Below are 24,992 nucleotides of genomic sequence, written 5' to 3'. Positions count from 1 at the left end.
GAATAGTGGCTCTATGTTATTTTTCATGATTATATAATTTACTGTGATGTCATTCCAAGGTCCAAATGAGATTCCCATTCAAGGTTTCTTTGTACCACAATCACACAAGCAATCACTGCCTGGATTCTAACCATCTTTTGTATTTTTATGTACAACTTTAAATTTGAAACCTTGAAGTAGTATAGGCTTAATCAGGAACACTGCCATACTCAGAAGACCCAGTCCTAATACCAGTTTCAGCACTGATTTAGGCAGGAGTGATAGATAAATCACTTATATTCTGTTCAGTGTCATTCTCCATACCAAGGTATGTACTTGGAAGTTTATACAGTGATAGAAGTAATGATTTTAAACAGCTTTTATTATATGAGACAGGAGTGCTACAGCAGGAAGTCTTGCAGCTATATAAAAATAAGAAGTGTCTACTAACTATCAAAAATATAAAATTGGTTTTATTTGATATTTACTGCAGAAGAACCATACAACATCAAGCAGATGATGATGAGGCTGTTGGGACACAGGCATTTGGTTGCTGCACCTGGCATTAGCATGGGATGGCAGAATCACTGATCAGGATTTAATTTTCATTTCTTGTCCTAATTTGCACTTCCTATTACTGTTTGTTGCATTTCAGCCCTGTGGGTTTGGGATCTGACCAAAAACCAATTGAAAACTCAAACCAGTGAAAGTCCAGCATTTCTTTCTCTCCTCCAAAAAGTGTCGAACAAAAATAAACACCCTCCCTCCTGCTGTTTCCCCTCTCACATATACCCACTCAAAAACGTCTGCTCCTCAGGAAACAGGCATGAGCAATACAGAACCATTTGTGTCATATTTAAAGGAGAATCTGGCCATAGCTTTTCCTTTGGTCACTCATGAAAATGAAATAGATGGGAGTGTGTCACTCTAATAGAGAAGCCCAGAAAAAAAAAAAAAAAAAAAAAGGAGTGGCTGAAGCCCAAGTACCTCACATGAATGGCTTAAAAAAAAATAAGAAAAAAATTAAAAAAAAAAAAGAAGGGACTAGAACAGCTTACTGCCTTTGTCCTTTTCAGGTTTTAGTGAAGTTGAGGGATCAACAATATTACAGAAAGGTAATAAAAAAAACAGACAGATGAACTGGTGGTCTACCATTCCTGTACTCTGTAATTATTTTATGAAAAAATAACAGCAGCACACTTAGTTATAAGAAGTTCTGTTTGCTATCTGTAACAGAATTAGTCCCAATGGGACAGTGTAGCCTAGTTTTATGTGGCTGTGTAATGAGACATCCTACTATGAGAAATTGGCACAAGCTGACAGGGGACCTTGATTTCTGTTTGAAATGGTTCAACTCAACAGTTTTTAAACAACTGACTAAACTTGCTAATGTGAAGAAAGTCATGGTTTATATTCTTGCCTGGTCTGAGAAGTGCATCTGCAATTGCTCCTTTCCATGTGGAATACCTGTGTAGAAAGTGTACTTCACCTGCTTGAATATTCAAAACATGTTTCATGCAAAAATATGAATTATAACATGGCAGGGAGAGAGACTAGGGTTAAAAAATTATGCTTTACGTCCTCCAGATCATAATTATATTTAGAATTATGGGAAGCAGTTTAGAACATCCAGATTATGCTATCAAGCGGCCTAATTTAAACATAGCTCCATCTCCAAACAGTAAATAATGCACATGTGGTGAGCATGAGTCATTACTCTTGCAACAGTGTCTGTGGAGCTCCCTGCTTTGCACGATTTACACATTAAAATGTAAATGAAAAGTAGGTTTTATCATAATTTGAAATCATTTATAGACAGTGATTTAGAGCAGTCTCCTTCTCCTAGGTCACAGCCACCTGATGAACTATGGAGCTGTGGCATGAGAGGAGGAATGGAGAGAAGAGGAAACTCTAGCCATCTTGAGAAAAGTAAGCTCGTAAATCAGTGTCTATCTTCCTCTCTTGGAGTTGCTTTAGTTTTTGTCTGAGGGTGATGGGTTCTGCTGTGGCAGCAGCAAGGGCATCCTGGCTATGCAGATGTGCTGTTGAATCTCCCCTGCGTGTGAAGCCAGGGGGGCTCATGCTGCTCTGCCTGCGCATCTGCTGGAGTCACAGTGTAAAATAATAATAATAATAATAATAATAATAATAATAATAATAATAATAATAATAATAATAAAATAATGAAAGCCCCAGGTTTCACAGGTTTCGACTGCTGTAAGATACGTGCCTTAACTCCTGCTTAGCAGATAGACCCTGCCTGAGCCTCAGCTATTTTAATTCACTGCGAGACGTAGGACTCAAACTCTTACGCAGTCGCCGAGCAAAGGCTGCGGTTTGCCAGCAGCGGTACCAGGCTGGTGCCTGCGTCACGCTGCTCCCAGGAGATGCTGCGCCGGTGCCTCCACACACCCGGGCAGCCCGTTCCCCTTGCGCTCGTCCTGCCCGGTGCCGGTGCCCACGGCTGCTCGCTGCCACACGGCCCATACCCCGTGCACAGGTGCGGAGGGCAGGGCCGCCGCTTCGGACAGATGCCAGTCCCGGCAACTCTCTTACAACGCGTTTTCCTAACGAATCCCAAGTAGACTTTTTGCTGCGGCTCTGCCGGCCCCCGAGCGGGCAAGCGGCACCGGAGCCACAGGAGGACGCGGCGCCCAGGCGTTGGTCCCTCCGATCAAAATGTCCCCGGAGGGAATTGCTTTCTTACCGAGCTGCCGAATGCTCCCAGAGTAATTTTAAATCACCGAACCACGATTTATTAACGTAATGCTCTTAACATTGAAAGTACACTTAATCCCCGGCCTCCTCGTAATGAGCCCGGAGGAGGGGGGGCAGGGAAGTGTGGCTAGGGGCGCTGCCCGTTTAGGAGCCGGGCAGGGGCAACAGCGTGGCTGCTGCCCGCCCGAGGGCGCCGGCCGGGCGGGGAGAGCTGGGCTTGGGGAAGCCGCCGCGCTCTCGCCGCCTGGCTCCCATGAGAGAGGCCGAGCCGCCCGTTCGCTGGTAACAGAGACTAACTTCACCAGGGCAAGCAGCCTCGAGGGCATCGGAGAGCGGCACCGCACGCACCTGACCTGCTGATAATTGACCGCCCCAGCCTCTTGCCCCTCAGCGCGCTCCCTCCCGCAGAGGGGCGGGGGGCGGCCACAGGCAGCCGCAGAAGCGCCTTGGCCGCCCAGCTCCTCAGCAGGGCAGCCGGTGCCGGCAGCGGGCGAGCAGTGCGTCTCTCCTCAGCGAGCCCCGCAGGAGGAGGAGGGCATGGGGCACACCCGCTAGGTTTCATCTCCATCCGTGATGCCGCGGCAGCCGCCGGTGCTGCATCTACCACCCACCCCCCCGAAGACACCGCTGGGCTTTCTTGAGGTGAGCGGCCACCTCCGGGCGGCTCTACCCTTCCCCGAGTCGGGGCAGGGCTCCGTGCAGCAGTGCCCTCAGCCAAGCAGTCCCGTAGCAGGAAAGAAGTACCGGGTGCTCAGGTGGGGAAGTTTGTGTGCGGGACAGTGGAGCCGGCAGCCGGTGCGGGGAGAGGTGGCGCGCCCGCTCCTGCGCTTCATCTGTTGTAGAGAGGACGTGCGTGGGAGTAGGGAGGCACCTGGAAAGCCGGCCCCAGGTGGAGGGAGAGCAGCTGGTTGGAGCGGAGGCGGGGGGAGGAAAGGAGAAGGTGGGGAAGCAGGCGGGGATAGGAGAGCTGCAAAAGGAGGTGGCGGCTCCTGAGCACCGGCGCCTCGCCCCTCAGTGAAGCACCGCCGCTCCCTGAGGCTGATGGTGCTGCCGACCCGGGCGCCGTTACTGTCCTCCGCTCCGCGTGAGCGGCGTTTTCCTTCGGGGCTTCGCCGCGCAACTGCTGGGAAAAGTGGCTGTGCCCCTAGAGCGACTTAGCGCAAGGTTAGGGGTTGGTTCGTATGGGACTTGCGGAGGGCGGGGAGGTCGCGGATCGCGCTTCTGTGTTCGCTCCCGGGCGCTACCCAAGAGGAAACCTGTGAGCGCTGAGTCCCGGTTCCCGGCAGCGCTGCTGCGGCCTCGCCGACCGGGAGCGTAGCGGCGGAGCAGCGGCGCCGGCCCGGCCCGCGTTGGGCTGGGCGGCCGCCGCCTGTCTTCTGCGCAGCCGGGCGGCAGCTCGCCTTTCAGAAACTTTGTGTGCCTCTCTGAAGCCAAGGCGGTATAAACAGCGCGGTTCAGGGACCCGGTGCAGAGCGCAAGCTGCGGGATGGCTGTCTTGTTTGTTTGCCCATTATCTAGGCTGCTGGCAGTAGGTTTGTAATGTGTGTGTTTGGGATTTGAATCTGTATTTATTTACAGGACTCGGATATTAATCACTCATGTCTTACAAAGCTCATTAGTGGTGACTTGTTACCATGACAACAGGACCCCTCTGAGTCTTCCGGGTTATCTCTTTGCCCGATTTTTATTTTATTTTATTTTAAAATTTTCATGAAGCCTGTTCGTACTAGTGTTGTCTTTTATCACTGAGGAGAAAAATAAGCAAATAAAACCTGCGTTACCCTGTAGCACCTATTCAGAGTTCTTCTAACGCTCAGTTATTGTCCCAGCCTTAATGATACATGGATGGGACTAAGCAGGTGTCTGAGTTATACAAGATTTCTTAGTAGTTGTTTTCCTGCCTTACCTCCTTTAGCAATAAAGCTCAGACTAAGATATGGTTTGACTTGTCCCTTGTTCAAAGTACTTCTTAGACGTGTTAGTGCTGAAAGGTGTGACATTTGTTATCTTTGTATATCGTTTAGTAGCACAGAACCCTTTGAGAGGTGTGGTATTGCGGTCTCTGTAGGTTTGTTGCTACAGCAGAGCTGGGCATCAAGAGAGACTTATTGTGTAACTTTGTCACCTTCTGGTGGTGTGACCTTGACAGGTTTCTTAACTTCTTTATATTCCATTGTGTCTCAACAAAAGGGAATGTTGCCCACTTGTACCTCTGAAGTGCTCTGAGCTAATCAAGCAAAACATTTATCTAAGATGGAGTACTGCTAAAACTTAATATATTGTTTTCTGTTATGAGAAGTAAACATGTCATACATTGCTTTAATGATACAGATGAAAATCCCCCTTTTTTGTTTCAGTCTTTATTTAACACTGTACAGTCATGTTAGCTTTTCAAAATATGTGTAATCATCCCATTTATGCTAATTACCAGTTACTGCTTTCCTGGGTTAACTTCATCAGACAGGTAAAAATGTGACTCCCTATCAGTCTTAAATTTGTAGGAATATATACTGTGATGAAGAGTATACATTCAGCAAGAAGTAAAGAAAAGGCTGTAAAACTGATTTACAGTCTCAATCACTTGTCTTAGCATTGCAGCCTGAGAGACTTAAATGCTTTTTTCAAGTGAAGAAGTAAGCAAGCACACACTTTTAACTATATGTCAAGTTAAACATCTGAAAGTGTTCTACCAATTTTCATTGTTTTCCAAGAAACATTTTAGCATGTAGGGTTATGTTGGGAAGCATGGGAAGCATGTGTGTAGGAAATATTTTAGAATATACAGTTCTAAATCAAAATACTACCTGAGTGATGTTGAGTTAAAACCATTTTAGATTACATGAGCAGTAAGTTATAATAGTAGGGGAATTTAGTAAGAAGTGTACATTTTTATTCTTTCTTGAAATGCTCCTTTTAAGTGAATAAAATATATCTGCAATAAAATAAGTATATCTTTTCTACTGTGAAGAGTCTGTCCTCAGATTAGTTAAGCAAAGTGCTAAAAGGTATGCTCATTCAAGATGCATTCGTGTTCTCTAAAATCGGTAGGCAAATTTCACTTCAAGCATCCTTACTTACCAGTGAAGTAACTTTATGAGTCTCATGAAGAGAGAGGAAGACGACGAAGTGACTTCTTAGTCAGCATCTCATCTCCTTTGGATGCCACTGACTTAAATTTCCATACTTAACTCTTAAATTTTTACTACTTAGTGCTGCACAGTCAGTACAGGTAGAGAGAAAGTTATCTAGCTATTACTTTGTGCTTTACATGCTCTTCAAAGGTCAGTCTTTTATTACTGGTGATAGTAAGGACATCAGTTCAATTCTCAGATCCTAATTGTCATGAGAGAAAAAAAAAAAATCTTCATTTTATTTTTGAGGATTGATAACAGGGCAGTGAGAAAGATAATTCATAAGAAGCCTATATTGCTTTTGTAGTTATTTTTCAGAACAATAACCACTTAAGATTGAAAGAATACAACTGAGTATATGAGCTGTCACTGATAAAGGTGTTCTGTTTGAGGGAGCAGGAAAAAAGTGTGAAGGCTAAATTCATGTGTATGGATTTTGATATTGGTTTGTGTTGTATTTTACTCAGTATTATACAAAAATATCTTGGAGGTATGCTGGTTTTCATAAACAGATGCTTCTAATGGTGTTCATATTCAAGCTACACATACTGCTCAAGCCAGATATTGCTGAAATTTTGTTGGCATGTGGAAATAAACTTGTTATTGTTTGTATCTCTGTTATTAAAAGTCTCTCAATGGCTTTGGTGAGAAAGGCACCAGACCAGTATTTGATATTTTCCCTAGTCGTCCTGCCCCTATTTATCATTCAGTCTGGCTTATTTGGAGTGTAGGATCTTCACTGTCGAATCTTGTTATGGGCATATTTCTCTGTTGGAGCAGCAACACGTTACCGCAGTACAATAACAGGAGATGATAGCCAACATTTTTCCTGTTATCAGTCACCATGGTCTTTGCATGATGAATAATTACTATCTGAGAGGCAGTAGGATTGTTGCAGATCAGTGTGAAAGTGTAGTGGAGGAATTGTTTCTAGTACTAGTTCCTTAAAATTCCTTTTTGCTAAATATATTTGAAGAAAATAGCTTTCAGATAAAAAGTTCACAGGTCTGTCCTCCAAGGACTAGGGAGTAAATAGTGGCTCATTCATGCTTTTTCACCTGTGTTTGCTGTAAGGTTGAATGTACTAGTTTTCTGGATGTAAAAATAAGGCAATCATTAATTTAAAATATGCATATCAGTGGCAAGGGTATCATAAGTCTGAAACCGACACTAAAGATAAAAAAAAAAAAAAAAAATCTTAATTTCCTCCCCCACCCCCTTCTCCCCGGTGTTTTTTAGGAGGGAGAAAGGCAGATAAGTATCCTTGTGAACTTCTTGAGCTTATAAAACACACAACTTCGTTTGACAGAAGTAATGATGTTAGAAAGGTATGAGAGCTGTTTCCATATTGTTGCAGTTGGGAGGTTAATTATGTTCTTCGTAAACTACTACAAAACATTTACACTTCAAAATATTATTTACTTGGTTCAACTATGTCTCTTTGTTTGGTCTTTTCAAAATCACTATGCTAGTTGATACTGATGCCTTCTGATAAAACAGGTTTTTAAATTAAGGCAGAGTTATTTCCTATGAAAGGTTTACAGATTAAAAACTGACTTTTAAAGTGATCTATTTTCTGTTATATATGGTAGATTTACTTCTTTCTTTGGAATTTAGCTGTCAAAACTAAGATACAACAAATAATGTGTTTTCACATACCAATGGAAGGTGAAGTAAAACTCTTCTGGTTTGGTTATTTTATTCTTCTTAAGGGTAAGGTCACTAAATATGAATATGTAGAAAAGCTCCTTCCCGACCTTTCATTTACTTGCTGCATTTTTAATGAACTCTGTACAATTATTTCAAAATGACTTGGAATTTTAAGGCCCAAATTTGAAACAACCCATAGAAATATGTTTAAAAAATATATTCTGGAGGGAAGATTCCACCAGGTCTCTAATGCCTGATGTTGCAAACCTGAAAGTTGACATGCACAAACTCTCTAGTAACTTTGAAAGTTTTGGACCTGGGTGTGTTTTCTACTTACAAAACAGATGAAAAGAGACATCAGCTCAAATTACTTCAAAATTAAAGTTACTTCCAAATCTTTTTATTGCTCAAACCAATAATGGAGTTCAGTAGTTGTAGAGCTCAGTCAGTGATCAGTTTACACATCACTGCAATATGGACTATAGAAAGTCAGAGGAGCAAAGTAAACCTTCCTTCTCACAGAGTCCCACTGAACATGGTGTGGCCTCCTGCATGAAGGAATAAAATGCATGGAAGTTTTTGTAGGGACTTTAAAATTCAGGAGGCAATATGGTATTCAGTGAAGACAGGCATCACAAAAGAGTTACTCAGATACTGGTGAACTGGGTAGTAACTGTTAGTGGTGTTAATAGTCACCAGAAGCCCAGTAAGAGCAGAAGCCAAGTCACAGATGTTAGAGTAGATCAAATCTGAGAGCGAGCAGACCAGACTGCCTTACTGTTTCAGAAACACCAAACAAAAGGATTAGTTTCAAAGGCTGTGAAAACAAAGACGGAGCTATTTGCTGGCCTCTATAGTTTCTGCAGTATGTAGTCTTCATTATTTCTGTGCCTTTGCCTCGGTTGTAGAGTTCATCCACTGGTGATGGGAAATATCGGTGGTGTAATTCTAATTCAAAGAAGATGACTAGTGTCTAGAGGCAAAAAACACATGGCGAACCGTTTGTCTTTGCCATATCGTATCTTTGCTCCAGCATCTGGATAATATCCAGTAGACTTAAGAAGCCTCTGATCTCAGGAGAATCCTTGAAAATCTAAGCAAAGTGCAGTCTTTGGAACAGTTCACATTTAAAGCACTGGAGGAAAAAAATATTTTTTTTTTGTTTAATTTTCTTTCTGAAAACTGGAAAAACATAGGCAAATCTATCTGATAGCAGTTCATAGGGCAGAAGATAGATTTCTGCTTTGATTGGTACCCCAGATGCGCATATAGCACTCACCAAAACAGAATCACAGAATGTTAGGGATTGGAAGGGACCTCAAAAGATCATCTGTTCAAATCCCCCCACTGGAGCAGGAACACCTGGATGAGGTCGCACAGGAACATGTCCAGGTGGGTTTTGAATGTCTCCACAGAAGGAGACTCCACAACCTCCCTGGGCAGCCTGTTCCAGTGCTCTGGCACCCTCACTGAGAAGAACTTTCTTCTCAAATTTAAATGGAACCTCCTATGTTCCAGTTTGCATCCATTTCTGCTTGTCCTGTCATTGGTTGTCATCGAGAAGAGCCTGGCTTCATCCTCGTGAACACCCAACCCCCAGGAAATAAATGCACAGCAGGAAAATCAGATAGTATACTTCCCACTTATGGCTCAGTACTCTCTGTCAATACAGAATGCCTCCAGAGAGGAGCAACTGAGTACTTAGGTGAGTTCAGGTGGCATCTCAGCCATTAAATCCTGCTTCTGAACTGCCTTTTCAGCTGACGTAATACAGCATTGTTTTTATGGTAGGCCTGGTTTGCCCAGGCTGTTCCACTTGCAGGAGGTGTGTTCTGAGCACAGCAGCTGGCAGGTCTGGCTGGCTGTGCGGGGTGGAAGCCAAGGTGCAGATTTGTGATGTTCCTCCCCGGCCTCGGCATGTGCAGCAGTCCCAGGAACAGCCTGCTTGCTTCTCCTTTTGAGTCTCTTGATATGTAGCTGACCTTTTCACACTAGTGAAGCTTAGCAGGCCCACCCAATTTTGTCACTTTATGCTGGGCTGTCTCTTGCAGACAGGGAGTCTGTTCTTGCTCTATTTGGAGTCAAGGGCAGAATTCTCACTGATTTCCATAGGAACAAGATGTGTTCCTAAACATACTTCAGTAGCTAGAAAGAAACTTCCTAATAAAGAATCAGATTATAACATTACACGGAACATTGTTCGAGGCTTCAAAGCTCTTAACATTTACATGCTTGCAGACCAAGCAGTGCAAACAACAAATCTCAGGGCATTCCTGGCAGGACTGTGGAGGATTACCAGCTCGCATTCTGCCCCGAGAAACAAATGAGGCTTGATCATATTACTAATGAAATCCTACTTATTCTAATAGACATGATTCAGGCCCCTTGGATTTTTTTCTGGAATGGAATTCTAGAAGCAGTGAAGTGTGACATAATAGCTGTTACACAGAGGATTTACCATGACAAGCAGAACAGGCAGTGGGATTTCAGTTCACCTGAAGAAGCAAAAGGCCCTTTCCACATTGATGTGGAGACTGTTGGAAGTTACCACGGAAAACTTTGGACTGCGATTCTGCTGCTTTGAGTTGTTACACATTGCTAAGACTAGTTCCCTAACTAAAACTTTTTTTTCCCCTTCTTCCTTTGGATATTTTTTTTTTCTCTCCACCTTGTCCCTGATCTTACTGACATTGCAATGTTTCACTTAACAGAGAAACCTTTTCAGTTACAGGCTTTTTCTTTAAGAGGGGTTGAAATGAAGTACCTAGAGCCTGTTGGAAGTAAGGGTTTGCAAAATGTAGCTCACAGGTATCTGCAGTTTTTTGCTTGCTTTCTGAAATCCCTGTATTCCACTAATTTTGCCACTAGAAAGCCATTGCTCTGCCCAAATAAACTTGTCAAGGTTCGAGGAAGTGGTGGGAATGTAGCCACTTGAGTCATATAGGGAGAGTGTTTGCCATTTGCAATGCATTCCCAAACATTAGAGCTCCAGAACTACTTTTTCACACTATTTTCAGCTTGTGTTAGTCAGAATACCATTTTCTCTGAATACCAGGTGAAGCATGGTTATCACTTGTCTTTGACCATTTTGTTTTTTGTGGTGAACATTTGGGAGATTGCATGTTTTCCCTGTAGTGTCCTAACAGCATCAACATTTATTAAATTCTTCTTCACCTACTCTCCTGTCCAACAATTCCTAACACTTGTAAAAAGAAAAGCAAAAAAATTTTTTTTTGTCTTGTAAAGCATGTGACTGACATGCTTTCCTGTTATGTCCCTTCCCAGGTAATTTGTATTTTAACATTCAAAAACGTAGCCAAAATTTTAGAGGTAAACTTTTCCAAGGCAATTGTGACTACTTCAGACACTTTATCTTGACTGACAAATATGAATGTTCAATATGCATTAAAATCCAGGGTGCTGGATCTTGGGATTGTCTTACACAGTTAAGGTTGGGTTCTTTGTTCCTGTCTTATTTTCTCAATACAACCATGGCAGGTCATTTGGACAGAAAATTGCCAAGATTATAGAAAAATTTTATATTGTAAAGATACAACATATCCCAAAATACAGAACTTGAATACAAAGATGTTTGACTGATTTACTTGAAAGCTGTAAATGAAAACATAAGACTATAGCCAGAAAGGGTGTTAGTCTGAACTTTTATGGTCATGAAGAACTTAATACTCTCCAAAATGAGGGAAACGTTAAGCATGTGTGAATGGAACCTGAACAACATTTTCATAGGATGGTCTTTATTGCTGTTTCATGGGGAAAAAAAATTAAGACTCATTCTTCTAAATATCATGGGTTACACCAGCAGTTATAATCCCGTTATTAGATACGTGGTGCAGCAACACTGACCTGGAGAAAACACTGGTTGCATGTCTGGCTTCTTGGAAGAGTTGCTCACTTGATGGATTGGGCTAGAACTGAGAAGTCATGAGAGAAATCAGTGAGTGGCCTTTCTCAATATTGAAACCATTTTTATGAATCAAGTTGAGTATAATCATGCTTGTTTATCTTTTTTTGATTGTGTGGAGTTTAAAGAGTAATTAATTGTGATCCTGTTGTAAATCCTTGTGATGTGGCAGCATTTCCTTGACTAATATATTGCTAAATTTTCATTTTTAGAAATACTATTGGCAGGGATTTAGAAATCTGGAATCTAGCCAGAAAACAAACAATCACTGAAGCCAACTTTGTAAAGAGATTCTATACACACAAGTTGGAGACTGTTAATTATTACTTTGTGTTGCAGCCTCCCTTGTCTGTGTTTGGGCAAATCTGTGAGTTTCTACGTGAAATAACTCAATAGCCATGTAGCTGGCCACAGAGACATTGCTCTAGTGCAGGGGCGTTAGCCAGCGCAGTGATAACTGAGCCTCATCCTGTCCCATAGCCCTTCAAGGACTGGTGGCAAATAGAAAGGATTCTGTGGGCTTGGTGCTCTTCTACTTCTGGTCTGTGATTTGTGACATTCTTCAAGTTGTTCTATTACTAGAAGAGCAGCAGGGTGTATGAATCACTGTGCGGTCAGTGTCTTTGCTGCAAAGATCAGGCTCAGTCACCCTTAACTTCTTCACGTTTCTGTTCCTTTTTCACTCGGGGTGAGCTTCACTGTTTGTCTCTTGACTAATGTCAATCAAAAGCAGCTCCCTTGATGTATATAATTTTACACAAGAAACCAGCTCATGTCACACATTGATGATAATAACTTTTTAGGAGTCTCACACATAGAATTATATTTAAAAATTAAAGCTTATTTTACAGCAAAGAAATGATTCGCATTTATTACAGAGTAGAAGAGCACAGGTGAAGAGTTATTGAACAGCGCTCTTTCCTTAATATGAAGTAATGGTTTTCAAAACATGGATTCTACTTGTATAAGTCGATGGGCAAATTCCTTTTTATTTGCATGGAAGCAGGATCAAGCCCCGTGTGTCTGAGGGATGCTATTGTGTAAGTGAACCCTCGCTGAGTCTCCTCTGTAGGAATCGGGATGCACTCCTGACTAGTTATCTAAATATAACAATGTGAAATTTATTAGGAAGATAATTGACAGGAATAATATTTCTTTGCCTTTCTACTCTTCATTTTTAGCTTCCTGCACTTTGGGTCATTCTTAGCACTGAGCTGTTCAGTCCATTAATTATCATTGTTAGACAGTCTCTATCTTCTTTCTCTGTGAAGAATATGTTACTATGAGAAAGTTCTACCCATCATTAGTCATTTAAGCCCTAAGGCCATAGTCCAAAGACTGCTTCCATTTTTTTTTTCCTAGAATTGATTATACACGAGAGAAATGAATATGTATCCACATGCATAGGTCTTGTTAAAATTAATTTGCATAACATGTTCAATTTATACTTCTGTAATTGGTCTGATGGCTCAGTTTTAATATGAGGGGTGCAACAAGGTTAATGCTTATGGCAAATTTTGGTCCAGAGCTTGTAACCCTTACAACTATTTTCTAACTCCACCCATTTTCTCCTTAAATCTTCTGAGTTTGGACTGCAGTGGAAGATAGGCAGTAGCATGAACATGAGTCCAAATGATACAGAACTGCTAGGAAAAATAAATTGATACTTTACCTGTTGGGCATCAGTAACATCTTTCTAAATTTACTGCAGTGAATTTCTAAATTTACTGCACAAGGCTTTGGAGTTTTAAACATTTAAGAGATTCTTTCTGTCTTTTATTCTTCTCTGAAGTATAAAATTTAATCCAATAATCTCAAATCAATGGTAATTACAGTCCAACTTTAAAACACTAAACAAGAGCTTCAACAACACAGGCGTGCTGCCTCTTTCTCACAGTAAGCCCTAGTCAAGATTTGGTGCTAGGTGCTTTGTAAAGAAAGGTAAAAGAGGAGCAACATTCTCAAGGAAGTCAGCGCCTTCTTAAGCAGGATCTATTTACGTTGGTGTCTGTTTTGATAATTAGGCTTTAAAAGCAAGCATTGTTTTTGCAACCTTCTGCATAGTAGTTAAAAATTAAAAGCCCTGTAAAAAATGATGTGAATGAAACTGTAGTGCTGTCACTCTTCACGATCAAAGCTGAGATTTCTCTTCCCTTAGTTTCTGAACTTGTTCTTTCTTTTCTGTTCAGTCTGCCTTGTCCGTCATGTATCCCTCTTTAGGCTGGCCTAGGCAGGCATATAATGGAGAGTAATAGGACTCTTATGTTTTATTTTAATTACTAAAGTTAGGACTGATTGTGTTTCTGTAGTATACTGATGGCATGGGCTGGGGTAATAAAGTTCGGGTGTTTCATGAGCCTAATACCTCTTGCCTTTGCTTTTTCCTTTTCCTTTCTGCCTGGTATAAAGTAAACATTCCGCTGGTTTCGTTTCAGGCATCAAAACCAAACAAATGTTCATCCCATGTAAACATGGGCATCTTTTCTATCTTTTTGCAATTCAGCTGGCAAAACAACAAAAAAAACCCAGTCAGTTGCATAGCCTTATTGGATAATATGCATCTGGCACAGAACAACCCCTCAAAAGAACATGAGTTTTCCTGTGAATTGACATGCAGAGGACATGACATGGTCAGTTTGTTTCCAGAGTCCTTATTGTTGTAAGTCCACTTTCATGGAAGAGAAGTCCTGTCATCTTGCATAAGAGCATTTTCCATGACTGAAAAGCCAGAGACTCACAGAGTTCAGGAAACCACTAAAGAAGTGCCAAAGCTTGTTTTAAGGGAGTAAATTACACATGTCAGTTTCTTGAAAACAAAGTTAAGACATGGTCCTCAAGGAACTTGGTGTCTTCAGTTCTTAAGCCCATGCTGGCTATGCTTTTCATAGAATCATAAACTTCTATGCAATTTCAAAAAGTGCTGTTAATATGAAATGTAAAAATATTTTTGATGGATACATGTTGGGTGTTATGGCAGAACTATCTCACATGTCATTTCTATATCCATGCTGAATACAATCCATCAATACAATGGTTTTGTTAATTTGGGGAGCCGATGGGGGGGAACCTAAATTGAAACACCTAGCTATTAATAGCAAAGCAGACCAAATAAAGCAAGCCAAGTGTTGCATGGCTTGCTACTGCTAACAAATGTAGTGAATAATGAAACAAAATGTAGTGATTTAACAAATACAGAACCTGAATTTTGAAGCATTGAGTGATGATGGATGCAACTGAAATTTGTGGGAATGACGATCTTTGGCCTTCCTTTCACTGTGAAAGGGATTATAGGGCTTTCTTGCAAGACTAAGCAGAAACATCAATGCTTTAAAATAAGTAAGCAGGAACCTAAGTAATATTGAAGTTTGTTCTGTCACAAGAGTGAAGGAGCTCTGAAAATGTAATTATATGAGTAGCTAGCAGCAGATCTCAAACATTAGAAGAATGAAATAATGCCTAAGAACATGCTGCTTTAAGACAGAAGGAGTAACCTACCACATAAAATTAAAACAAAAATTCCTTCTGCACGTTCTGTTTTCTTAGTGGTATGCTGTACCGGTTTTCGGTCAAAAACCAAAGTTCACTAGGATACAAACCCTTTGTCGTTTTTCACCCTATGAAGCACATTGCAATTGAAAGCAAAATCCTCAAAACGCAGGTGATCAGCAGGATATGAGTAAGGCATAAATATCTATACAATATTAGATTCTTACTAAAAAATACTGCAGGAAGATTCTCATTCCTGTCTCATTGTGACAACTAAAGGGATCAGCTGTTTTCCTAGAAACAGCTTAAGGACTTAAATGAGTCTGTTTTTTCTGAAGACCTTTTTCTTCTGTGACTAAAAACTACACAGTTGGCAGACTGACCACTACACAACAGTCGCCTGAAGCTTTTGTCTGCTGTGTACCCTGTGCAGGGTCCAGAGCAATTTTAGGTTGAATACCTAGATGGTAGTTGTCTATACACAATAATAACTACATGTCAGTACAGTGGCTTTGTCCTTTAATGGGAATCTGCTTTTAAGATTTGAAAGTCTGTTTGAAGAGTTCCCTTGCATGCTCTGACCCTGAGTTGTATGTCATTATGTTTTGTGGTTTTAAAGGATCCAAAGCTGGGTTGACTATTCAGTACACAGAGAAGGGTGGATTATAAGTCTCAAATTGTGAAGTTCTTCTTACTGTAGCTGAGCATTAGAACTCGAGGCTATGGTTGTTTGTATTTGCCCAGAAGCAGACTTTCAGACAGACTGGAGTGCTTCTAGTACCAAGTATTATACTACATCTTCTAGTACCAAAAGATTTCAGAAAACTATGATCTTTGCAGTCATCAAAAGGTGACTTCAAAGTCATGATCCGTTCTTGTCAAGTAATGCTTTGGTTTTGCACAGGCATTCTGCAGAAATGGGGAATGGGTCAATGAGACTGGCCTTTGGTGTGGCTCTTTTGGATTGGGCAGCTGACACAGAAAAATTATGTAAGAGTGGATGTTTTGGGTCAGGTTAAACATCCATTAAGCTTACTGCCATGTCTCTTGATGCTTGTTGGAGTAGTTATCCTGTTGTGTAATTATAGGACAAATGTATTTCCCTAGATACACACTCTCAGCTTCTGGCCATCTGTATCACAAGTCCTTTCTGCATTAGAGGTCATAGTTTTGTTTTTAATAGCTGTTGGTGGATGATTTTATCCATTAAATGTATTGAATTATTCTTCAAATATAAGTGAGCTTTTGTTGTGAAAAAAATCCAGTTAAACTGCATGCTCTGTGTTTAAAAAAAAAAAAACAACAACAAAACACAACAACAAACATCTTCTTTTGTTTTAGAACTGTTATCTGCTAATATTGTAAGTCTTGTATGATGAGAAGTGATGCATGATTGTTCCCAATTCAAGTTGCCCATGCTACTTGTACATTTGGATAGACTTTTTAAGGGATTCCTTCCCGGTTGAATCTTCCTAGTCTATTTAAATATTTGATACAGAAAACATTCTACATCTCTTATTATCCTTCTCATTCCCACCCATTTCCTTTCCAGCTCTAGAGATGTAGATAAACTGTAGAATAGTGCAATGATGTAATGAGCTTTTCTTTTGTTATCTTTTTTTCCTCAGCAGCTTCTGAAATTCTACTTTCTTCTGCTACTGGGTGCTAAATCACCATCTACGTGGAACTGACTTGCATAAAATTTTTATTATAGCTTTCATATCTACTTCTAAGGTGCAGTAGCCCACCACTGTGCAAAGCTAGCAAGGGAGGGGAGTTTCCTTTTGGCATTACTTTGTGTTTGCAGACATGGATTTCATATATCATTTTATCTCCCCAGTTACTCAGCATCATGAGTGATGGATTCTACTTGAATGATGTCTGAGTGAAGGCAAGGAAGTGTTCTGGCAAGCTGTGAGTGCTCTGAAGAGGGAGTCAGCTCAGTATAAGGGAATGTATGTCTCAGAGCTTGTCATACTGTGTGTTTCTTTGCCTTCTGCCACAGAGTCTTTGAAGGACTTAATTGGCAAAACCTCATAGCCAAATGAGGTTATGGAGGGAGTAATGACAGCAGGAATGTGGAAGGTCTGCCTTATTAATTTTCAGGATCATGGGTAGCAGTGGGAGGAGCAGAATACCTGGTTCCAGAAGACAGGCTGAAAAGAAGGAGAGGAAAGAGACCTAGAATCACCGAAAAAAGAGAGATAAAGGCCGATCTCCTCCAGAAATCTCTTAACTTAGAAACACAGGATCTTGATAGCAGGATGACAGCATGGTCAGGTACTTGATTGGTTGACAGCAGTATTCATGGGATATGTGTGCTGCAGCCATTGTAGTTCTGTAGATTTCTGTTTTTTCTCAACTGGCAACAGTGAAGCAGTTCCCCACCATGACTTTATGCTTTATTTCTTGTACAGATTTAAAGATTCCGAGACAGAAGTGGTACTTGCTTTTGCTCAGTATACAGTGTCTCGGTCGGCAATAGGAATTAGACACCTTGGTGCTGACAGAAGCGACCTTCAAAGTGATCTGTATTCCCTATGCTTATTCATACTGCTTTAAAACTGGAGTATGTGTCCTTGAGGATGCAGTTCTTAATTTTCTTGTGTAAGGCAATCTTAAGATGTGTCTTCTCACAAAATAGAAACAAGAAGAAAAATCTTCAGGCTGGTCAGATCTTCCCCTATAAATCTTAAGTTTTGCCCATGTAGTAAGCTAGTGATGTCTTCAGTGAGTCATCAAGTGTTCAGGGTTTTTCCCTCTCTGTGTTTTTACCTTGGCTAGAGTATGGGTAATCGTTACCCCTTTGGGAAAGCAAATTTCAGTTGTTGGTGTTGCAAAAGAATTGGGTTCATCATGGAGTCACACAGAGACAGATACTTAAGGGAACTACTATCTAGCTAGTCTTCACATGAGTTTATCTCAAGGAGACAGAATAATAATTGAACATCATCAACAACAAACAGTAACAGCTCAGATCAGATATTGAAGAAAACTGAGTTATTTTTGCAACAACCCTTTGTCATGGTATCCTTATGGTTACCTGAACAGTTTGAGGTGCCTCCATTTCCAAATGTTGTATTAATGTTATTTTTAGGGGATTTATCTTCTTGCTTTGATTTACTCTGGAATTCTAGTTCTTTCCAGGACTGTTTAGACCTTCTGGTCATGCTCTTTTGCTATTTCTTTTAGATTAAAGCATCAGCATTGTCAGCACTAACCATCATCAAAATAGGTATAATTTTGCTTTAATTACCTTATTTGCTGGGAAAGTAATCTACAGATAACATTCCCCTAAGGGATACCATAAAGGTATTTTGTTTTCCTAACAGCCTTAGGCATAATCTTGGGCTGCCTAAGGTATAGGAAATATTTGGAATAATTCATCTCTTCAAATTTCTCCCCTCATTCTCTTTTTATGTGCTTGATTGGTTCTTCTCAGCTGATGTTCTACCTCCTTTTATACTGCATGTGCATTCATGTTTTGCTTTTGCATGTTATTTCATTAGCCATATGACAAAAGACTCCTATCGTGATCTGTGACTTAAGGCACAGAATGCAGAGTGCTGGAACTTCTTGAGTTCTGTTCTGTCTCTTCCTTTACCATGTTAACACCTCCTTGGACCCTGCATTAGCAGTTTTATATACACAGGAGCAGCTGTCTAGTGAGCAATGTGGTGAAACTCAGTCATGGGAGATTCCTTCTTCACTACATTACTATGCATTGTACCTTTCTTAATCCATTAACTTCAGCATTTTATTCTATACTATCCCATTGTGAAAACAAAGTACTCTTAAACCTCAATTTAACTTCTTTACATGAAGTTTTTGTGTTGTTTGGTGGGGTTTTTTTTTTGTTGTTTTTGTTTTGTTTTTTTTTTTTTTAATTTTTGATATTGTGATTCGGCTAACCATGCCAGCTTTTGTATGCTAAATACAAAAGTAATAAACATCCCATTTGATTTCAGGCTGATAATCTTGCTTTATCTTCTAAAACCCTGTATATAACTCTTAAATAGAATGCTTCTGAATTAATTGTGTTACTGACATGCTTCTCATTCATGTTATGCAAGCTCTGATTCTTATATGCTTTCGCATAATCCTCTTGTAGTTGCTGCATCTGTTCTTCATACAGCAAAAAGTTACCTTGCTATCAGTTCACCATAGGTCCATGGGTGACTTTCTGTATCAGATTTCTTTTGCTTGTAGTAGTTTGGGTTCTTTGAAGTTTTGCATAGTAGTTGTATGTGTGGATTTGCTTCACTTGACACATCATCATTTCTTCAAGGAAGTTCAAGTCTGTATCTTCCAGCGGTCTTTCTCAGTTTCTGTTGTATAATGTAGTTACAGCCTGGTGCCTTGTCAGTGCAATATTTCTCATTTGTCTCTAAGGATGTTCTATAGTTGTCCTTCTCTGCTGGATTTGACTGAAAGGCAATCAACTTCTGTCAGAAATAAGGTTTCCTAAAACTGTCTCACACCTAGCTGGTGCTCAGTGCTAATAGGTAGGATGTGATTCATCAGACTGGACGTATTTGTGCACAATGGAGTTCTCTCCACCTGTTGTTATTCAGTGGAGTCAGCAGCACGTTCCTTATCTTCCAAATGGAGATGTTCATATTGATTTGCTTCCTATTCCACGGAACTGAGTGTAGATACAGATCTGTGTGCTGCAGAAGGTTCTTAAAGATAGGTGAAACATATCCCAGGAATTTCTAAATAATTGCCAGGGGAATTTCTGCTCAGGAACGCTTAAGTTACCCCTCTTCTACTAGAGGTAATGAGTAGACGACAGGTTTCTTGTCTAGTGTTATTTTGGTGTGGTTTGTTTTGTTTGCTTTTCTTCCTGGAATACCATTGTGCACTTGATTTTAGAGATAAAGCAGGGAGCTCAGCAGCCTTTTCCACAAGAGAGATGGGAAGCAAGAGCAGTGATCACAGCAAGTCAATCCATCCTCATGGGCCAGTGGGCAGTCTCTACTTTAGATAATGTAATCTTAGACAGAAGACTTGTTCCTGATATCCCTCTCTTAATATCTATTATTGGATAAATACTCAGTCCATAATTTTGATGAAGTTGATTTTGGACAAGCAAAGCAAGCTGGGACAGCAGAGCTCTAGTGCACAGAAAACTCAGGCCTTGTGCATTCAGTACTGTCTGACAATAGCAAGGCTGAAATCCCAGATAAGTCCCTTCACAGGTATGTACAGCATTGTTTTGCTAGTTAATCTAATAAGTAAATTAATATTTTGTTAATAATGATTTAAAGTGTCTTATATTCTGTACCTTGTTCTCATTGATTGGTCATGGTTATTAACGTTTAAATTCTTTGGAGATGTGAGACTCGGGGAAGGGGATATAAATTGGTGAAAATCACACAAAGGTGCCTGTTGCATGGTACCAATTAAATACATGTGGGCTAAAATGAAGCAGGCATTAGCAGAGTCATTTCGGTCTGAGATGCTGGGTAACAAAACTGGCAGTGTTTCTAGTGTAGAAGGAATTGTTCTTTTCAGGTAGTTTGTAAAGTGACTTAACAAAATGATGAAGTAGTATATTATGATTACTATGGAAATAAAAAATACTACCCTTCCTTTTGTTTTCACTTCAGTCCTTCCTTAGCTGCATTGATTCTTAAAAGAACTGGAACAGGCTTTGAATTTTCATTCTGCACAACTGGTTTTAGTTTCAAAGGCTAGTTAGGGCAGAAAACTAATTCAACCATTACAGTGTTCAAAAATACTTTCTGTGTACCTGGTAGGCCAGTTAACAGTAGTAAGTGCTAACGTTTTGAGCTAAGTGCATTTTCCTAGACATCTGAAAGAAATGTGCTTTTACTAACTGTAGGTACTTGTTCAGTTGGACTCTAGCCTGTGTTTTGCATAAACTTGCTTTGTATGTGCAGCATTCTTTTCAGTCCTGAACCTTTGCTACTAAGAGGCTTTTGCAGTTTTGGTCTGACTTTTCATTGTTCATTTTTATTACTGTCCTATCTCATGTTAGATTCTTGTTTTCATTTTATGTAGAGTACTATGTTTCAGCATAGTTAATAGGTGATACAATCAGTCTTGGAATAGGATATAAAATGTAATTTAGTGGATTTGAAAATCTGGTTCATCACATTTAGCATTTTGAGACAATGTACTGTGATTTCTAGCTTAATTCAGGCAGAATCTGAAAGATCAAGCTATTAAGTGGAAACAGTTTCATGAACTCACCAATTTCTAAAGTTATTATACTGGATATGCAATTTGCATTATGGTAATGTAAATCACTGCTTGGCTGGTCATTCAAAGTCGGGACTACACAAGGTTCTGACTCGTTCCTGTTTTTCTAAGCCTGTTCTGCGCCCTTTGTCACATACACAAAAAGTCCAGGTAACAGGAAAGGTTACTCTGGTGGAATGTGACTGATCTCATGAGGATCTTTCAAAAGACAAGGTCCCATTATATATTGTAAGGCATTTGACACAGTCTCCCACAGCATCCTTACAGCTAAACTGAGGGAGTGCAGTCTGGACAATCGGGTAGTGAGGTGGACGGTGAACTGGCTGAAGGGAAGAAGCCAGAGAGTCGTGGTCACTGGGGTGGAGTCTAGTTGGAGGCCTGTATCTAGTGCAGTGCCTCAGGGGTCAGTACTGGGTCCAGTATTATTCAATATATTCATCAATGACTTGGATGAGGGAATAGAGTGTACTATCAGCAAGTTAGCTGATGACACCGAGCTGGGAGGAGTGGCTGACACGCCAGAAGGCTGTGCTGCCATCCAGTGGGACCTGGACAGGCTGGAGAGTTGGGCGGGAAAAAATTTAATGAAATATAACAAGGGCAAGTGTAGAGTCTTGCATCTGGGCAGGAACAACCCCAGGTTCCAGTATAAGTTGGGGAATGACCTATTAGAGAGCAGTGTAGGGGAAAGGGACCTGGGGGTCCTGGTGGACAGCAGGATGACCATGAGCCAGCACTGTGCCCTTGTGGCCAGGAAGGCCAATGGCATCCTGGGGTGTATTAGAAGCGGGGTGGTTAGTAGATCGAGAGAGGTTCTTCTTCCCCTCTACTCCGCCCTTGTGAGACCACATCTGGAATATTGTGTCCAGTTTGGGGCCCCTCAGTTCAAGAAGGACAGGGAACTGCTGGAGAGAGTTCAGCACAGGGCAACAAAGGTGATGGAGTGTAGCATCTCCCTTCTGAGGAAAGGCTGAGGGAGCTGGGTCTCTTTAGCTTGGAGGAGACTGAGGGATGACCTCATTAATGTTTATAAACTTGTAAAGGGTGAGTGTCAGCAGGATGGAGCCATGCTCTTCTCTTTGACAACCAACGGTAGGACAAGGAGTAATGGGTTCAAACTGGAACACAAGAGATTCCACTTAAATTTGAGAAGAAACTTCTTCTCAGTAATGGTAACAGAACACTGGAACAGGCTGTCCAGGGAGGTTGTAGTGTCTCCTCTGGAGACATTCAAAACCTGCCTGGACACCTTCCTGTGTAACCTCATCTAAGTGTTCCTGCTCTGGCAAGGGGATTGGACTAGATGATCTTTTGAGGTCCCTTCCAATCCCTAACATTCTGTGATTCTGTGTATATCATATCACAACATATATTGTATGATATATCTATCACATAATCTATCTATTGTATACACCATGTGTGTATAGATCACACTGTATATTGTGTGTGTATGTATCTCACATATCATACACATAATATCTATCTTGCATATTGTATATATTGTGTATCTTGGATGTTGTGTCTCTATGGCACATATCACACAGATATCACATATATCACACAGACATCATATGTCGTGTCTATATTGCATATATCACATATAAATCACATCATATACATCATGTATACATCACACATTATATATATTGCACATCACATCTTATATCAGTATCTCATGTCACTTATTGCATACATAATGTCACTGTCTCATATCGCATATATGACAATATCATATCAATATATTGCATATCTCACATATTGCATATATCCTATGTTATATGTCACATGTTGCACATCATATTGCATATATGGCATATATCGCATATATATGATATAATGCAGGGCAGTATGTCTCCTTCTTTGGCAAATGACAGAGAATACCTGAAGTATGACCTCCAGGCATCTGTGCTGCACTAGTGGTACAGGCATGGCACTGCTTGAAAGGGGATTTGAGTTCTCAGCATCACGGCTTGATCAAAGCAGTGATAATTTAAGAAACAGAGGTAACTTTGATTTTTCCATTGTTTTAGCACAAACAACTGAGGACAAATGTTAAAGCAGGACAGCCTGAAATGCCATTTCTATTGCATTGTGAAGTACATGTAACAATAAATGTTTAAAGGCAACATTTCTGTAATTAAATTAAAACCAATAATGTTTCCAAATCTCTGGTATCTGTCTCTGCTCCTATGCATTGCTTATATGAAGTATCCTGACTTTCTCCAGTATAGAATCCTTCTTGGTCACCAGAAGGACTAGCGTAGTGATGACTGCAGAGTCCAAAGGATGAAAGTCGAGCTACTACATGCAAGGGGGCTCCTTTTGTGAAGGAAGTATCAACGTACCTGTCTGATTTTAAAACCCTTAGGAAATACTTCAGAAGAAAAAGAATATTAATATCCAAGGATATGCCTTGTCACTGAAGATGAAGGCCTGAAGATACATTGTCCATAAATGCTACAGAAACCTTTCAAATAATGGGGGGAAATTGCTTTCACATCACTTGTTCTCCAGAAGTAGAACTTCCTAGTGTTTGAGCAGAAGTCATGCTGCTTGTAATTAATGACAGAATCATTTTTATCTTTAAAGAGCTTGTTCTGAAAAGAGTGAGACATCAAAAAGGTCCAAGTCTATTAAGAGAAGTAGGATCTTTGATTTTTTTTTTTCAATCTATCTCTCACTTTGAAAACCCTGCACAAGGCAGATCGCATTGATACTTGTGTGTTGCAACACTGACAGAACTGTACTTGTGTAGAGGAGAGAGAATGTGCTCACAGTGATGTGTCGACACTATAGTAGTTGTGGTATTTCTGTTATACTTGATTATCACACTTGAGACATCAGTTGCCATTTGGTCATGGAGCTCTTAAGCAACTGGATAGATCTTTATTAGCCTGTGCATAGCTGAAAAACAGAGAGTACCCGTTGAGGCTGTTGAGTGTCGTCTGCAGGCTGTGCTTAAATATATGAAAATGATTTCTATGCACACTTTCAAATTGAATCAGGTTTGTAACAGTGGAGAAAATGTGAATGTTTGCACCACTAGTTATGTTATGTTGTAAAACTGCTGGTTTTCCTGATGGAAAACAGCTTGCTTTAATTATTTGATTACCTTTTTTCCAGTAAGAAAGTTCTGAAGGACTGAAGTATTCATTATTTTATTTTATATTATGGCTAGCTTTTGACTTCATTAATTTCCTGGTAGCATTGAACCAATAGAAGAATAAACATATTTATCTTCGTGTGAATGAACAATCTGAACAATGTGTTTGCATGACAGAGCAATATGAATTGCGCTGAATATACACAGAATTTCATTTTCAACAATAAATTTTATTAAAAGCAAAGAAGCTTTAGTCTGGTTTTTAGTCGCAAAAATAGGTAACAGAAATATATATAGTATAATAATAACAGGACTTTTTTTTAATGTACAACAAACTGTTCCAGAGTGTTTTCCTGCTCTAACTACCAAGGTAAATTGAAATATGATGCAAGGTGGATAAAAAAAGTATCAGACTAATGAGGTGCCACAATGTCGTGTTGACAGGTTCATAGATCCATTATAGTGGAAATGCTTTTGCTGTAGTGCCCACTGTGTAACTGCTTGCAATAAAATCAAATTACTTTTAGACTTCTTGCATTGCATCCTCTCTCTTGAACACACAGACATGCTCGCATGTGTTTTCCTTTGTCTACATCCACTCAGGCTTTGCAAGAAATTTCTTCGTATGCTGAAGACTTGCCTTTGTAGCCAGGAGACGTGCTATAGGAGGCCCCAGTGTACCATGTACCATGGATGTCTCAGCTGTCTCCCTATTGTGTTTTTCTGTCAGCTGATAGCTTATTAGTACAATGGGCAACCTGACTGGAGAAAAGAT

The 24,992-nt window shown here is 40.4% G+C and overlaps 1 protein-coding gene across 8 annotated transcripts in view; it reads left to right on the top strand.

Annotated features, from left to right (window-relative positions):
- The window catches only part of SHISAL1 (shisa like 1), a 208,813-nt gene that overhangs the window by 119,956 nt on the left and 63,865 nt on the right, over nt 1-24,992 (top strand). For 5 of the 8 annotated variants that reach the window (XR_010466689.1, XM_021296388.2, XM_021296387.2 and 2 more), the window contains exon 1: nt 3,641-3,861. The exons of 1 other annotated variant lie outside the window; for it this stretch is intronic. The gene's annotated coding sequence lies outside the window, so the exon portion shown is untranslated. Of the gene's footprint in view, nt 1-1,825; nt 1,909-2,936; nt 3,340-3,640; nt 3,862-24,992 lie in introns of those variants that run through there. 2 more of the 8 variants (XM_065032822.1, XM_065032811.1) reach the window with 2 other exon arrangements.

The sequence above is a fragment of the Columba livia genome, chromosome 1, assembly GCF_036013475.1.
Source record: "Columba livia isolate bColLiv1 breed racing homer chromosome 1, bColLiv1.pat.W.v2, whole genome shotgun sequence".
In the NCBI taxonomy this organism is placed as follows: Eukaryota; Metazoa; Chordata; class Aves; order Columbiformes; family Columbidae; genus Columba; species Columba livia.
Note: the sequence above shows the minus strand (reverse complement) of the source record. Positions and strands in the feature narration are given on the sequence as shown.